The sequence below is a fragment of the Phoca vitulina genome, unplaced genomic scaffold (assembly GCF_004348235.1).
Source record: "Phoca vitulina isolate PV1807 unplaced genomic scaffold, GSC_HSeal_1.0 scaffold15, whole genome shotgun sequence".
NCBI lineage: Eukaryota > Metazoa > Chordata > Mammalia > Carnivora > Phocidae > Phoca > Phoca vitulina.
Window position 1 is genome coordinate 40,655,346 of NW_022589718.1, and position 11,372 is coordinate 40,666,717.

The 11,372-nt window shown below is 51.8% G+C and overlaps 1 pseudogene; it reads left to right on the forward strand.

The window, feature by feature from the left end:
- Positions 1 to 9,135: 9,135 nt before the first annotated feature.
- On the forward strand, positions 9,136 to 10,906 carry LOC116637742 (annotated as a pseudogene).
- Positions 10,907 to 11,372: the final 466 nt, after the last annotated feature.

Genomic DNA, 11,372 nt, shown 5'->3' on the forward strand with positions numbered 1-11,372 from the left:
GATCCTCCTCAGACTGGAGCAGGTCAAGATGTGGTCTGCTTTTCCCGAGCACTAAGCACTCAGTGCACATGTGCTCATGGGGGGTCGCTTGGACCAGCAAGCCCAGACACACTCCCACCTGCCCCTAAACCAGAAGACAGCCATTTCCACGACAGCAGCAAACTTCTGCCAGATCGAGAACCCCAAATGGACTCTTATTTCGCTTCGTTTAGAAAATACAGCTTTTTAGAATGAGACTGAGAGATTATAAGTGCTCTGGGGCCAAAACCGGGTCTCGCTGGTATGTCTGATAAACACACAGACTTTATTCAAACTTCAAATATGCAGCCATAATTATACAAAAACATGCTGTGATGATTTTAACTGTGGTCATCATAAATGCAGGCTGGGATAAAACCATCAGCACACAAAGAACACTCAGCATGAATGCCTAGAATTATGCTGCATGAATAGGCACCAAATCGCCCTTTGTAAGTAGAAAGAAGCTAAACGTTTGCATGCATTATCTGATTATGATTACAGAACTGTATTTCCTGCCGGCTCCATAAAGAACAAACTTAGGTTTGACACCAAAAGCAAAGGAAACAAAAGCAAAAATAAACTATTGGGACTACACCAAAATAAAAAGCTTTTGCCCAACAAAGGAAACCATCAACAAAATGAAAAGCCAACCTACCCAATGGGAGAAAATATTTGCAAATGATCTATCCAGTGAGGGGCTAATATGCAAAGTACAAACAACTCCTACAACTCAAGAGCAAAAAACAATCTGATTTAAACACAGGCAGAGGATCTGAACAGACATTTCTCCAAAGAACACATGGACAATAGATATGAAAAGATGCTCGACACCCCTTATCATCAGGGAAATACAAATCAAAACCCATGAGATACCACCACACACCTGTCAGAATCGCTAAAATGAACCATTCAGGAAACAAAAGATGTTGGTGAGGATGCGGAGAAAGGGGAACCCTCCTACACTGTTGGTGGGAATGCAAGCTGGTGCAGCCACTCTGGAAAACAGTATGGAGGTTCCTCAAGACGTTAAAAATAGAGCTACCGGACGACCCAGCAATTCCACCAGTGGGCATTTCCCCAAAGAAAACAAAGACATGAATTTGAGGGCGCCTGGGTGGCTCAGTTGGTTGAGCCACCGCCTTTGACTCAGGTCATGCTCCCAGGGTCCTGGGATCCAGGCCACATCAGGCTCCCTGCGCTGCAGGGAGCCTGCTTCTCCCTCTCCCTCTGCCTCTCCCCCTGCTTGTGCTCTCCCTCTCTCTGTCAAATAAAAAAATAAAATGTTTAAAAAAACAAAAACACGAATTTGAGAAGGTATGGGCCCCCCTATGTTTATAGCAGCATTCTCTGCAATACCAAGGTTTGGAAGCATCCCCTTCTGTGGACAGCCAAAGGGGTCAAGGTGTGGTGCACATACAGAAGGGAATAGCACTCAGCCAGAGAGAATGACATCGTGCGAAGTGAAGTCAGTCAGAGGACAAATACCATATGATCTCACTTACATGCCGAATCTACACATAAACCCCAGCTAGTGGGTAGAGAACAGACTGGCGGCTGCCAGACGCAATGGTAGGGGGTGGGGTGGGGGCTCAGTGACGCAGGACAGGTTCCCCTAGTTCCCCGGACGCAATGGTGCTGCGCTCAGCACTCCCGTGCCGCGCGTTGACAGTTTCTAAGAAAGGTCTTTTCCGTTCGTCGCTGGGAAAGTGTCTGCCGTGCGGTGATGGAGCGGCGGGTGGTGTACCCGGGGACCGCCGTGGTCGGTACAAACTGCCAGGACGGAAAACGCTGCACGTGTTCACCGCAAGCAGCTTGAAAAGCCCGCCTGGTTTCAAGCTGCTGTGCGCGCAGACCCGGGTCCTGAGCACCTGCGGTCTTCCCGCCCGGCCCGCGTTTTCGTGGCAGTGCCCGGGCGGCTCTGGACGCAGCCAGTGAGGATACTGCCCTCCGCGCGGAGGCCCGAGGCCGTGGGAGGCTGTGACCCGCTCGACTCGGGCTGCGCGCGGAAGAGCCCACCTGCCGGCGCCGGGCAGCGGCCGGGGGCTTCCACGGTCACAGCCTGGCCTGGCGGCCGCTCAGCGCAGCTCGCACGCCTCGGGGCCCTGGACACTCGCGGTGTTCTGCAGCGGAGGGCTGGCTCCCCGGGCCCTACCCCACCGGCAGGCGGGGTTTGCACCCTGAGGGTCTCAGCGTGCTGCCTCCAGACACGTTCTCTCTGATGGCAAGCCCTCGTGTGGACAAATTTGCCGTGGGAGCCGGAAGCCCGGGAACTAGACCCGCGGTCCGCCGCCACGCGGCGCGCAGGGGAGGGACGGACGATCCACCGCCACGCGGCGCGCGGACCTGGACGGAGGTGGGGGCCTGGCCTCCTGGGCCTTTGCTTCCCCGGTGCAAGCGCTGAGCCTTGGACGGGAAGCTCGCACCTGACACCTGCTCTCACTGCAGGACCTTCCCGCTCTGTGCAGGACCTTCCCTGACACCTGCTCTCACTGCAGGACCTTCCCGCTCTGTGCAGGACCTTCCCTGACACCTGCTCTCACTGCAGGACCTTCCCTGACACCTGCTCTCTATGCAGGACCTTCCCGGGGAGGCCCCTGGACGAGCGGCTACGGAGCTGCGAGCACAAGCAGCTGAGTCTGCAAAGTCCCTCGGACTCTTCCTGCAAGGCCGCGTGGATGTCCCGCGCGGGGTCTAGGTGGCCGACCGCATGCCAGCCAATCTGTTCAGACGGCTCCGTAGAGGGACTGGTCACAGGAATGCCGGGAACTGCCAGGGGCCCCCGGGGCTCAGCGAGGTCAGGGAGAGGACAGGGACAGTCCTTTCTCTCTCCGGGGAAGGCTGGCTGGCCTTGGTTACGCACGTGCGTCCGTGTGCATGTGGCCCGTCTCCGGCGGTGTGCAAGGAGGGGCCGAGGGAGCCTCCATCCTCACGGTGGGGTGCGGGGGAGGCCGAACCCCGCGTGGCTGGCAGGCCCGGCGTTCAGGTGCGAGCTGGCCTGCACTGCGCGGACGGCCGTCCTGAGGGCTCTCCCTTCCAGACGCAGCGCCTTGATGGCGAAAGGACAATGGATGAGGCAGGCGGCTGGTGAGAAACCCTAACCCGAGGGGTCACTAAAGCCCTGGGGAGAGGTTCAAACCAAGTGCCGTGTGAAGGTGTTTGTTAAGGGTTTTCCTGCACAGTCGCTGTGATGGGTCACTTGATCAGTGGCGCCCCAGGGGACTGGAGTGTGTGTGGAAGCTCGACCCACAGACCCCGGGGATCAGTAACTGTCAGCCGGGAGGGGGCGGCTCTCTGGGGTCCCAGAGCCATGGGGCTGTGCGGGGTCCTGCGACCTCTGTCCATGTTTTCAGAGGGTTTCACCTTGAACAGTATTCTCGAGGATGTGCTCCTCCTAAATAAGAAGAGATCTCCTGGGTGCATTTCAGGAGTGAAATGTAACACGAAACTGACACCTCAGTTATGGAGAAAACCACTTGGGGACTGATTTTGCAGTGTTAACAACAGCACCTGTGGAGGGAGGTGAATGGGCGGGGCAGGAAGCCCAATGCTTCTCCTTTCCCTGCTGACACCTGGGGCCTCCCCCTGCAGCCTCCTCACCCTCCTCCCCGCCAGAGCCCTTAGTCAGTCCCCCTCCCCGAGCAGAGTAAGCTAATGATGACAAAACTCACTGTTTTGTAAGGTTTTCCCCCAGCTTCCTTGAGGTATGTTTTTTTTTTAAAAGATTTATATGAAAGAGAGAGAGAGCGAGCACAAGCAGGGGGAGCAGCGGAGGGAGAGGGAGAAGCAGACTCCCCACCGAGCAGGGAGCCGGACATGGGGCTCGATCCCAGGACCCTGGGATCATGACCTGAGCCGAAGGCAGACGATCAACGACTGAGCCACCCGGGTGCCCCAAAGTATGATCAACGGGCATAGAGTATATTCTGGGCGTGTGGTGTGAGGTTTGAGTATGTGCATGCTGCACGCTGAAGTGACCACCTGGCAAGCTCAGGGACACACCGTTACCTTGGTTATGGTTTGGTGGTGAGAACACTGCGGACCCACGCTCAGAGCAAATGCATGAGCAGCCCGGGACTGTTCACTACACCGCCTGCGCGTTGCATCCCAGAGCTGGAAGTGGGGCCAACACAGCCCGTCCCACCCCAGGGCCCCCGCCGTCTACTCTCTGCTCCCAGGAGCTCGTCCCTTCTCACCCACATCCGTGAGCCCACGCACTCCTACACACACTCCTACACACAAGCGTGTGCCCACCACACACCTAGGACAGGGTATGGAGAGGAAGCACTCCTCACGTGTGCCCACCACACACCTGGGACGGGGTATGGAGAGGAAGCACTCCTCACGTAACCGTGTGCGCGGCTCTGGGAAGCCTGCCTGGAGGGGGCATCCACACGGACGTGGGCCCAGCTGAGTGCTTTCCGCTCATGGCAAATTTTAAAGCTGGGTATTTACATATGACTTGTCGGCAATGTATCTGATTCCACTATTCTGATTTATTTAGGGAGATATTATGGGTCAAAATCCAAACAAAGTGAAGCCCTCTCAATACGATTGCTTCATTAAGGGAAAAAGTCAAACGTTTTTGGAAACCATCCCAGGAAGCAGCTTGGTAAAGAGCTCTGCATGTCCTGACGGTTCCCTGCTTTTCCCAACTCGAGTCAGCTTTTCTCTTTATGCGACCGGTTCTCCGGGCTTTTCGCTTCACCTGTTGCTGCTTCCGCTGAACGCCTTTGTGTCTGAGAACTCGCTGTCCTCCGCGCGGGGCGCTGGGAAGGCTGGGTGGGAGGCGACCACCCCCTGCTCTGCTGTTTCCTTCCCCTCCCAGAACAGGCACCTCCATTGATGTTTTAGGTGACATTCGTGCATCAGAAGGATGCTCAGCGGGCAAATCGGCGAGGCTCCTTTCCCAGACTCTCATTTTATGGCTGAGGAAGAGAGGCCCAGAAAAGCTAGCCAACCATCCCCGGTCGCACAGCTCAGTGGAGATGCCTCCAGACAATGGCAAAGACGGAAAACCCTTCAGCCTCATGGCCACAGGCTGAGAAACATCCAGGGATGCTGTGCAGACCACACGACAGAGTCTGGATGCTACTGAGAAAGAAATGGAGGCTCTCCAACACATTGCCATGAGCTGCTGATTTGTCCCCCCAAAGTCCCATGCTGCGGTGATGGAGTGGAGCGGGCCTTGGGGAGGAGGTGAGGTCATGAGGCTGGAGCCCAGTGGTCAGATCAGAGCCCTTGTAAAGGGACCCCAGGGAGCCCCCAGCCCCTTCTCCATGTGAAGGTCCAGGGAAGATGCCCCCTGGGCACCAGGCCCTCACTGACCCCAGCCCCTTCCACTCTGCTATGTACAAGCCGCCCAGTCTTGGTTTTCTGCTGCACCGCCCGAGTGGACAGACAAATGCTGGGGATGTGCGTGAACAGTGTGGAGATTAAACCACTCCACAGACAAGAGACATCGCAGCAGTGGGAGAACCAGTGAGGGACAGGTGAGGCCTGGGGTGGGGCCGGCCGAGCAGGAGAAGAGATGCGGGAAAGTCAGAGACCGTGGGTGACGGAACCAGTAGGGTTTGGGAATTCATGAACAGAGTGAAGGACGGGGCGTCGGGGCTGATGGGAGGGCAGAGGCTCTCCTCGCGGGACACACAGGGAGACAGGTGTGCGGAGAAGGCCTGTGTGGGTCTGCTCGCGTGAAAGCCCTGAGAGATGGAGACGTGTCAGCACCATCTCCGGAGGCACACGCAGGGCAGAGGGTGTCACACGGCGCCCTGCGGGTCACCGGTGAGCTCGTTCTGCGGGAGCCGGGGAGCAGCCCCCGGGGTCCACCAAGGAGGGTGCCGGCTTCTAAGGGGCAGTTAGCGCGGAGGTCAGGTCAGGGAAAAGATGGGCTCAAGGCAAGGGCAGGAAGAGTGGAGTTGCAGGTGACAAGCAAGGCACTGTCATTGCAGAAAGCCCCTGCCCCTGCGTCGTCCTACAAGAAGACAACTTTTACAGGGAAGGGGCAGTCTGGAGCACAGACCCTAGGAAGGACGTGGGTTTGAGGTGCCTGGAGGCAGGGGAAGGCTCTAGACACGTGGTGAGTAGGTCCAGAGGGAGCTTAATAGGAGGAGTGTGTATCAGACAACTTTATATAGTTTTTTATTCTTTTTTTTCCCTGTGGCTTTATTTTTATTCTTTTTAAAATTTATCTATTATTATTATATTCAGTTAGCTAGCATATAGTACATCATTAGTTTTTGATGTAGTGTTCAACGATTCATCATTTGCCTATAACACCCAGTGCTCATCACATCATGTGCCCTCTTACTACCCATCACCCGGTGACCCCATCCTCCACCCCCCTCCCTTCTGAAACCCTCAGTTTGTTTCCCAGAGTCCAGAGTCTCTCATGGTTTGTCTCCCTCTCTGATTTCTTCCCATTCAGTTTTCCCTCCCTTCCCCTGTGGTCCTCCGTGCTATTCCTTATGTTCCACAAATAAGTGAAACCATATGATAATTGACTTTCTCTGCTTGACTTATTTCACTTAGCATAATCTCCTCCAGTCTCATCCATGTTGATGTAAAAGTTGGGTATTCATCCTTTCTGATGGCTGAGTAATATTCCATTGTATATATGGACCACATCTTCTTTATCCATTCATCTGTTGAAGGGCATCTCAGCTCTTTCCACAGTTTGGCTATTGTGGACATTGCTGCTATGAACATTGGGGGGCAGGTGCCCCTTCTTTTCACTACATCTGTATCTTTGGGGCAAATACCCAGTAGTGCAATTGTTGGGTGGTAGGGTAGTTCTATTTTTAATATCTTGAGGCACCTCCATACTGTTTTCCAAAGTGGCTGCACCAGCTTGCATTCCCACCAACAGTATAGGAGGGTTCCCCTTTCTCTGCATCCTCGCCAACATTTGTTGTTCCCTGTCTTCTTAATTTTTGCCATTCTGACTGGTGTGAGTTGGTATCTCATTGTGGTTTTGATTTGTATTTCCCTGATGCCAAGTGACATGGAGCAGTTCCTTACATGTCTGTTGGCCATTTGTATGTCTTCTTTGGAGAAATGTTTACTCATGTCTTCTGCCCATTTCTTGATTGGATTATTTGTTTTTTGGGTGTTGAGTTTGAAAAGTTCTTTATAGATCCGAAATCATCGCTTTGTCTGTAGTGTCATTTGCAAATATCTTCTCCCATTCTGTGGGTTGCCTCTTTGTTGTGTTGACTGTTTCCTTTGCTGTGCAGAAGCTTTTTATCTTGATGAAGTCCCAAAAGTTCATTTTTGCTTTTGTTCCACTAGCTTTTGGAGATGTATCTTGAAAGAAGTTGCTGTGGGTGATGTCAAAAAGGTTACTGCCTATGTTCTCCTCTAGGATTTTGATGGATTCCTGTCTCACATTGAGGTCTTTCATCCACTTTGAGTTTATCTTTGTGTGTGGTGTTAGAGAATGGTCGAGTTTCATTCTTCTGCATGTGGCTGTCCAATTTTCCCAACACCATTTATTGAAGAGACTGTCTTTTTTCCATTGCATAATTTTTCCTGCTTTGTCAAAGATTATTTGACCATAGAGTTGAGGGTCCATATCTGGGCTCTCTATTCTGTTCCATTGGTCTATATGTCTGTTTTTGTGCCAGTACCATACTGTCTTGGTGATCACAGCTTTGTAATATAGCTTGAAATCAGCCATTGTGATGCCACCATCTTTGGTTTTCTTTTTCAACATTTCCTTGGAGATTTGGGGTCTTTTCTGATTCCATACAAATTTTAGGATTGTTTGTTCCAGCACTTTGAAAAATGTCATTGGAATTTTGATCGGGATGGCATTGAAGGTATAGATTGCTCTGGGGAGCATAGACATTTTAACAATGTTTATTCTTCCGATCCATGAGCATGGAATGTTTTTCCATCTCTTTGTGTCTTCCTCAATTTCTTTCATGAGTGTTTTGTAGTTCCTAGAGTATAGATCCTTTACCTCTTTGGTTAGGTTAATTCCAAGGTATCTTATGGTTTTTGGTGCAATTGTAAATGGAATCGATTCTCTAATTTCTGTTTCTACAGTTATGTTGTTAGTGTATAAGAAAGCAACTGATTTCTGTGCATTGATTTTGTATCCTGCCACATTACTGAATTGCTGGATGAGTTCTAGTAATTTGGGGGTGGAGTCTTTTGGGTTCTCCACATAAAGTATCATGTCATCTGCAAAGAGTGAGAGTTTGACTTCTTCTTTGCCAATTTGAATGCCTTTTATTTCTTTTTGTTGTCTGATTGCTAAGGCTAGGACTTCTAGTACTTTGTTGAACAATAGTGGTGAGAGTGGGCATCCCTGTCCTGTTCCTGACCTTAGGGGAAAAGCTCTCAGTTTTTCCCCATTGAGAATGATATTCGCTGTGGGTTTTTCATAGATGGCTTTTATGATATTGAGGTATGTTCCCTCTATCCCTACACTCTGAAGAGTTTTAATCAGGAAAAGATACTGTATTTTGTCGAATGCTTTTTCTGCATCAGACAACTTTAAACAATTACCTTTTGGTAGCAATAAAAACTAGCTTAATCCAAAGGGAATTTGTTGGCTCACATCACAAAGATCTGGGGGAGAGGCCAGCTGCAGTTATGGCTGGATATAGGCGTTTAAACGATTTTGTCAAAAATGGTTTGCTTTCTGTCCCCCACCTGTCCTCCCTCCCTCCACCCTCTGTCCCCTGTTCCCTGACCTTCCATCCACCCTCTCCTCCCTCTTCTTGTGTCTGCCTCTCTGTGGATGTCACCCTGCTGTTCTCCGGTGCACACAGCTTCCTGCAAACAGCGTCTGCTCATCCCTTAGAGCAGGATCCCCTGAGGAAGAAGCACCATCGACCTCGTGTTCGTACGTTTGCAGGGAGAATGTTACTTGACTTGGCTAGGTCACCCACCAGTGTCCGAAACAGTCACATGCCCGAGTGCAGGAATTCTCCCATGACTCTGAGCCACCTGTGCTCACCTGGCCGGGTAGAGCATGCCTCCCCGGGGAAGAGATGCCGAGCAGCAGAGAGCGGTGGCTGCCTGGGTGTGTTGCTGAAGCCAGACTGCACACTTCACAGCCAGGACCCAGCATCAGCTTGTGCCCCATGCAGCTCGATGGGGGTAAAAATGGAGGTAAATCAAAGTGTTGTGTTGACACAGAGAAAGGACAAGGACTCCCAGTCCAGTCTGAGAGCATCGGGGCCCCACAAGGGAGGTGGCATCTGCACTGCTCTTGAGGAGCTCCTAAGAATACCTGGGATGGACTTGAGGTTGTCTTCCTCAACCCAAGTCTGAATGTGCAGGAGTGATGTTACCTGCTCCGTTTGCTCTGAGGGTAAGACGAGAGCCCCCTCCACCATCCTTGGACATCTGGCTGCTGAAATGACCACACTGAGATATTTCATCTTTCTTCGAGGGAAAATACATCAATATATTACACATTTGAAGCCCATTGCTTCTGTCTAATCCATGGTTAAGGTATGAATTAAATACCCGTGGGTATGCTTCACCCCCGTCTCCTGTTTCTGCCCAGCCGGCCATATGTAAGCCTCCTGAAAGGCAGGTTTCCAGCTGTTTGCTCGGTATAGATGCAGACTTTGGGCTCACCTGTCCCATCGGTCCAGGTGAGCGAGGTGGGGGCTCCTCACTGAGTGGACGCCAGGAAAAACGGGTCTGCACCAAGGTATGAAACTGATTTTTAAGCAAATGGGAAATCCTGTAAGTTTAGAATTTTTAAATGAAATCTAAATAGAATTAATTTATAATGTACTTTTTTTTATATTTCAGATATTTTTTATTTCTTCAAATTTATCAGGAGTGACTGAAATAAAAAATATAATTGAGTCCCGTCATCATGGAAATAGCTTTAAGAGAAAACTGATCAGATGAATATCATTGCTTCCCGTTTTCAACCAGTGGAATAGTTGCCATTGATAAATAGACAGCCAATGGTCTGTCAAGAATGCTCAAGATACATTATATAATACAACATGCCTGTGCACGGTGGGGGAAGACTAGGGAATAACTTATGTGAACTTGATTTCATCATACAAGACCAACACAAAAGCAGCACTCTGAGAACATTGGACCACGGCCACCTCCAAGATGGCGGTAGCGCCCATCGAGCGGGTCAAGCTGCTGGATGCATGCCAACAAGCAAATCACCGCAGATAAGCAATACAAGGGCATTATAGACTGTGTGGTTCGCATCCCCAAGGAGCAGGGAGTCCTGTCCTTCTGGCGCGGTAACCTGGCCAATGTCATCAGACGCTTCCCCACCCAGGCTCTCAACTTCGCCTTCAAAGATAAATACAAGCAGATCTTCCTGGGTGGCGTGGACAAGAGAACCCAGTTTTGGCGCTACTTTGCTGGGAATCTGGCATCAGGTGGTGCCGCTGGGGCCACGTCCTTGTGTTTTGTGTATCCTCTTGATTTTGCCCGTACCCGGCTAGCAGCCGATGTGGGCAAAGCTGGAGCTGAAAGGGGATTCAGAGGCCTCCGTGACTGCCTGGTTAAGGTCTACAAATCTGATGGGATGAAGGGCCTGTACCAAGGCTTTAATGTGTCTGTGCAGGGCACCATCATCTACCGAGCTGCCTGCTTCGGTATCTATGACACCGCAAAGGGGATGCTTCCAGATCCCAAGAATACTCACATCTTCATCAGCTGGATGATCGCACAATCCGTCACAGCGGTTGCCGGGTTGACTTCCTACTCATTTGACACTGTTCGCCGCCAAAAGATGACGCAGTCAGGGCGCAAAGGGACTGACATATCATGTACACGGGCACAGTAGGGCACAGTAGACGGCTGGATGAAGATCGCTCGTGAAGGAGCCAGAGTGTTTTTCAAGGGGCCGTGGTATAATGTACATATTTTAAAGAGAGGTGGAGACTAGATCTGAAGAGCTGGCAGTTTGGGCCTGGGACGGGGTGGACGTCAGTTTCCTCCTCTGAGGCACAGCCCGCGCCCCCCCCCCCCCCCCCGGGGGCCATGCCGCACACATGCATTAGCTTTGGCGGCTTTCACCGTAGCTGGATCCTCCATCCTACTGTACAGAAACCTGGAAAGGGCTCCAGCGCCAGTTTTGAGAGAGGCGTGGGCCAGGTCAGTCATCCACGCCCCTGGTTCTCTGTGTCTTCTGGGTGTCCGGCTCTGCTGTGGACCAGGGATGTCCGTGGGAACTCTCCCGGGGGCGGGCATGTGCTGTGTCCGCGCAGGGTGCCCGCCACCTGGCTCCTGAGCACCTAAATGCAGCCCAGATGGCCAAGGAACTGAATTTCTGACTTGGTCCATTTTCACTCTCTTGAATTCCACTTTCAGTGGCGGCATGTGGCTGGTGGCTCCCGCTTTGGACTGCGCCA